Source organism: Ornithodoros turicata, chromosome 4 (genome assembly GCF_037126465.1).
Source record: "Ornithodoros turicata isolate Travis chromosome 4, ASM3712646v1, whole genome shotgun sequence".
In the NCBI taxonomy this organism is placed as follows: domain Eukaryota; kingdom Metazoa; phylum Arthropoda; class Arachnida; order Ixodida; family Argasidae; genus Ornithodoros; species Ornithodoros turicata.
The window spans coordinates 35,627,543-35,633,542 of NC_088204.1; the positions used below are offsets into that span (position 1 = coordinate 35,627,543).

Consider the following 6,000-nt stretch of genomic DNA (forward strand, 5'->3'; position numbering starts at 1 on the left):
CGGAACCGAATCTGTTCGTAGAGGTCCCGGAGCCGAGTTATCTGAGACGAACATGAGATAGGCGCGATGGCAAGAAGGCTATCAATATGTTCATCGACAAGAGCGTCGGTACGGCCAAACCGCTCGGTGAGCACGCTCACCGCCACCGGGTAGTTGGTTTCGTTAAGGCGAATCCACTCGACTGCACGCCTTGCAGATCCACTCAAGTATGTCTTCAGGTATTGGAATTTCTCTATGTCGGGGAGATCTGGACGTCGATGGATAGTTGCTTCGAAGTGTTCCCAGAACCCCTGCCATTCACGGAGCTCACCAGAGAAGACCGGCACTTGGAGTTTCGGTAGATTAACCCGTTGCGTTCCTGAGCGCGAGCAGCTCGCAGTAGCGTTCGGAGCAGCATTGACGGTACCCGACCCTTCGCCTGAGCGCTCTCCTGATTGGTCTTGGGTAGCGGTACTAGACAATGTAGCGCTAGATGCGGCACGAGAACTCAGAAGGAACCGAATCCGACTTACGCAACGGCACATTTTTGTCGTGGTAATCGAGAGCGGTGCTGATTTCTTGCTCGTAGGTGTCGTCGTCAATGAGCTCTGCGACTTTATCATTCAAAGCGGTAAGAGTCCTGTCCTTGTCGATAAGTTCATCCAGGGTTACCTGCAAGTCAGACGGGGCCGCCGAGGGCTGTTGCAGGAGTTCGGTAGCGGATGACAGGCACCGCGTCACGGCGCCACGAAGGACAGCTCGGTTACGGCGAAGCTTCTCCATGGGTGAATATATGAGAGATCAGCCTTCTCCCGGGTTTCGGTACCAATTGTTAAGGATAGAGGAGGCTGACCCGACCGTATTCTACTGGAGAACGGTTTATTTTCTATTGCTCGTGCGAACCCGCTCGCTCGCTCATCTTCCTCCAGTGCCGCCCCCTTCCGGCATACTCAACACTCCGCAATGTGTTTAGAATCCTGGCTCCACCTGTGAGGAAAATTCAAAGCCACTACATGTTGGTACATTTGTCTGCTGCATCCACAATACATACTGATTGTGTTCTCCGATGTGTCCAGCAGAAACTTCAGCTCCTGGTTTTCCTTTTTCTGCACCCCTTCTGCATGTCCAAGCATGAAAATAACAGTTATGTTACATAGAGAAAAACGTGAAAGGTTCCAAATTACAATGGCATATCATTGCGCCAGTTTGAGAGCATACGACTAAGGCAAAGATAGCCTGTGTGACCCTTATGAGTGGACAGCTGCTAATTAATAAACCATACCTCGTTAAACACTAAAATTTCACACTCGCCTACCTAGCTGCTGTGCAGTGCGCCTCGTTCTTTTCTCACGGATAGTGTCAGAGAAGTTCCTTGTTTGATGTCAACATAGGCACACACTCACATACAAAGTAAAAGTCGCGGCCTGCACTGCAACTTGTGTCCTCCTTTTGTCCCTCCAGCCGGTACTGCTTGCCCGCGTGTTACGGTTCGCCCCGGTTCCCCCAACGTATTCGTCGTCTTCTGCGCTGTAACACTGGGACGAGAGATTATTTTTATTGCAGCGCCCGCACCGGTGTCGATAAAACACGAAATTCATATAAGCTCACCGAAATTTGGTCCGCAACCGCAGGCTCTTCTTCTATCCAACACCCAACGAGGACGCGGCAGGGCTGCCTTTTGATGCCATCTTGATTGTCTCGATTCTGTGAGAGGACTCGCACCTACTCTAGGATCCGCTATAGCCCATTCCGTGAAAATATGCCACTGCTGCTTCGCAATCCATCTCATACAACACATTCTGAGAAACCGGACGCGTGCGAAGAAAACAGTTATCTGACGTGCAAACACCGAGCCACGGAGGAGAAGTGAGGAGACCGAACTCCGCTGAAAAACGACGTCCCAATTTATCGAGACAATTGTTGGCCGCGGCGCGGCGCTCGCGTTCCCTCCGGTACTAGCTCCGCGAAATCGCCTGCACGGCAACGCGCCGTTTGTGCTCGAATACTCTACTAAAAAGCGTTCAAAACGAATGTTTGTTTAATAAGCATGAACAACGGTGTCTCCACTAACGAGTTAATATTTTCTGGTCAGGTACAATTATTTTTTCGTTTCTTATTTTTTTTTTTTTTTTTCGGTTTCTGCTACCTCGTTTTGGTCTCATAGATGGAAGCTATCTGTCCGATAAAAATGGAATCGGAAATAAGAAGAAAAAAAAAACGAAACTTTAATACGTAAGACAAACGTCTGACATTGCCAAAGGTGTAGTGTCGAATGCTTCCGACGGAATCCTCTGTCACTTCTCCCCGGCTGTCTCGGGTATCGTGCCCTTCTCTCTGTGGTGCGCGCGTACTTTGACCGCTGCGCTAACACGCTAACATACCCCAAAGGAAGCAAACGTTGTTCCGAAAAGCCACATTGGAGTGGTATGGAGGAAAGAAAGTCAGGAGGGAAGAAAGTAAGTTAGAAGCTGTGTAATCGAAAGTCGCCGGATGCGACCTTTCCGGAATCGCGCGTTATGTGGGTCGTTGCATAAGCTGGGACTGAGAAAGTTTTATCTCCGGACGTATCAAGCAGTTAAGAGACCTTTGTGTGTGTGAGTGCAAGGAGGGGCGGGACGCTCTGATGATGGGACACGGTGCGGTTCCGAAGGTTCTGGCACTTAGTTTCTTATATCTTGTCATGCATGCCAATCGCTCGCTTTTGGGAACTGCAAAGTAAACTCGGGATCTAGTCTCTAATTTATGTTGACGAACACTGAAATCTTGAACGACACATTACTTCTACATTATACACTATCGCTTTGGTGTTCAGTTTCAAGTTACTTCTGTACAAGCATGCTGCTCAAAGCGTTGCACCGGATATTTTACCACCACCACCAAAAAAAAAGGAACAATACGGCAACACCACCAATATATACCTGCCATGCCAGAAAAGCTAAAAAGCCCTAATTCCAGTACATATGGGATTTACCCCCCCCCCCCCCCCCCGGTACACCATGATGAAAATCGTCTTCGAGAAACAGGAAGTGCATGCACTGAATCCTGTACCGCGCGTGTGCAAAACCTGCGACAGATGTGCGTTCTGGTACCTTGGTATTAAATTCGTGTATGGTGGCATGCGAAATATGTAACTCTCTATCCCAGCGGATGCATCGCAATACGACAAAAGGCTCCTGTTTCCCAAAACGTTGTGCATACGCGACAAAGCTCTCATGCAACAGCTAGAATGCAAATGCGGATTAACCAGCCCATTGGCATCATTACCCCACACTGCGAGGTGTTCCCGGGAACTAATACTGATCAATGCAAACCATTATCAATGTACATCTCGTGGTCGTGCGTTGGCGGTGATGTAAATACGCGTACCATCCTGTACGATGTCGGATAACAACCTTTGTGTTTCTTCGGGTGTCGTGTTTTATCGCAAATAAAAAAAGAAAAAAGAGAATAGCTTCTTGACTGCGAGAGCCCCACGCTTACGGAGACATTCAAGCCTTCCAGCCAACGCGGAGCCCCCTTCACGGAAGCTTCCCCGCATTCTGAAATAAAAGCTTCTCGCTTTGCACTAACAAAAACTGTAGGCGAAAAATTCACGAAGAGATCGTTCCTTGATACATGATAAGCGTGTTTACTTATCAAAATATGTTTTTCTGCTTCCACTGGACACACAAGTACATCTGAAAGAGTGCATTACAGCAACCTTATTTCAGAGGAGCAAGTACCTGACGGAGCGCGAGCGCCGCGCCGCGGCCACAATTAGACTCGAGGAATCGAGACCACGCTTTCTCAACGGCGGCTCGGCAGAGTTCGTTCTCCTTACTTCTCCTCCGTGCACCGAGCTCACAAAAACAAAGATGGCGCCGAACTAGACTGATTCAGCCATACAGATGCAGCCGTCTGATCGCCTCGGGTTTCGTATCTCTCCAAAACCCGAGGACAATTGTTAAAACTATTTATATTTTCGGTTCCGATAAAGTTCTTTGAAGTACTTTTTGTGGTTACATTTAACTGTTTGAAAACTATTTTTGATTTTATTGTAGCAGTTCACATATTGCAAATATAGACACCATTGCTATTTTTATCATGCACAACAAGAAGCGCGTTCCTCCTTTTCTTGCTGCAAGCAGTGCACATGGACATCGACTTTCAACTTTTGACTGTGGCTGCGTTCCAATACTTCGCGCCCGCGAAGCCGCCTGACTAGGCAGCTGAGTAGACCCCTTTGCTTGTCACTATTGGAAGAGGCTTGCCTAGCCGAGGCGCCATCTCGTTGCTCCCGCAAGAAATGCGTACGGCGCAAGCGCAGCAGGACTCTAATGCGCTAAGTTTGTAGGACATCGTGCGTAAACTGTCACCTTCACAACTAAACATGTGTTGCAACTCTCTACGCAGTTTTAAAAAACATACTACTATGTACAACTTGAACTCTGAGGCCGCAGATTGGAACCCACAGAACTCTGAGGGCCACAGATCGGAACGCAGCCTGAGTCAATGAAGTAAGATCTGTTCAAATGTCCATAGAAGGACGTCCCACGGATCACAAAATTTCTACATCCATTTAGGGACGTCCGTGGGCTAACGAAATTTCGTTGTCCGTATGCTGATCTCCTCCCTCGTCGCCTCGGACACGGACGTAAGGATCAATCTCGGATGTCCGGGGGACAATATGTTCCGTCTGGGTATATGAAACAGTAGTTTTTCACATTCAGTCTGTCATGAGTGCGCATCGTACTACACGGATGCCTACTGAAAATATTTCCCAGATGCTATGTTAAACTAAAGTTAATCCTGAAGTTTGGATTTCTTGACTTTTGATCTATTGCAGTATATTTTGCTGTGCCAATATACTGTTGCCGTGACAGGCAATTTGTCGTAGTGGTTAGTACAGAGTTGCAAAATGCGGCAAGCATTTTCATGCCAAAATCATGTGTGAATTGTTACATTCGCCATTCCCCGGAACTTTTAAATGGGAGCCGGGACTTCCAACTGTGATTTTCTAGACATGTGGTTGTGTATCTTGCTGTTTCAGAGGAAGAGAAACTGCACAGGGATACTAAAGGGCCACAATGAGGACCACACTCAAAATGTAATTTGCCATAATGGCGCGCTGTTCTTGTCCTCCTTGGTTTACTGCAGGCTGATGCTACTGTAGAAGGTGCACACTAAGACAAAATGGAAAATAAATCAACCTCGACCTCAATCGTTGTTCCCAGAATGACACTGACGTAGATGTATGGCATCCACTGTTCCTAAAACATGTAGATCTTAGATTCTTTCAATGGAATACAACGAACTTCTGTGTTCCTCACAATAGCACAAACAAACAAATAAAGAAACTTCTCTTAGACATGCCGATGCTCTTTTTGTGCAACTCTTGTCGTGTTCTCAGATAAAACAGAATCACAGCGGAAAGCTGGTCGAAGAGATCCATGACGACAAAGTATACCAACGTGGTATTCACCTCGGTTTCTTTACAGGTTGTTTCCTGTCTCAACGGTCACACATACATGTGCAAAATTGCAGCTGCTTCTCACATCGAAGCGTTTCCGGTGCCACTTGCTTGGACAATTGTTCATCGGCCATTTCGATTGAGGAACTGTGGTGTTCGTCAGTAAGGATGATCTTGATTGAGGTTGCTGTGCAAGCGCGTTCGAAGTTTCGAGTATTGTCCCAGGGAATACATGGTAGTCTAGTGGACATCCAGACCTGTCCTAACCGTAGACATTAGGGGTAATGACCAAAGCAGTAGTTGACTAGACGTCTAGAAGTCTTACCATTATTTAAACGTCCAAAATTAGTTATTTACAAGATATCTTGTAGACATTTGGTAATTGACGTCTCCTTTATGAAAATGATTTTCCACTTTGTATACAATTCCTTCTCTATCCAGTTCCAAGACGCTAGATAGAAAGTTCATTGAGAGTGGATAGGTACTTTATCAGTCACATTCCATAGATTTTCTATACAAACATCGCAAGCATAATGTTTTCATTCTGAATCTGTTCTGTATACATATAAGTG

At 46.7% G+C, this 6,000-nt stretch overlaps 1 long non-coding RNA gene across 1 annotated transcript; it reads right to left on the reverse strand.

Annotated features, from left to right (window-relative positions):
* Positions 1-801: 801 nt before the first annotated feature.
* On the reverse strand, positions 802-1,423 carry LOC135392982 (uncharacterized). The gene is made up of 3 exons (XR_010422354.1): positions 1,383-1,423; positions 1,031-1,096; positions 802-966 (listed from the first exon to the last, which is right to left on the reverse strand). It is a non-coding gene; the product is annotated as an uncharacterized LOC135392982 (long non-coding RNA).
* Between the last annotated feature and the right edge of the window lie 4,577 nt (positions 1,424-6,000).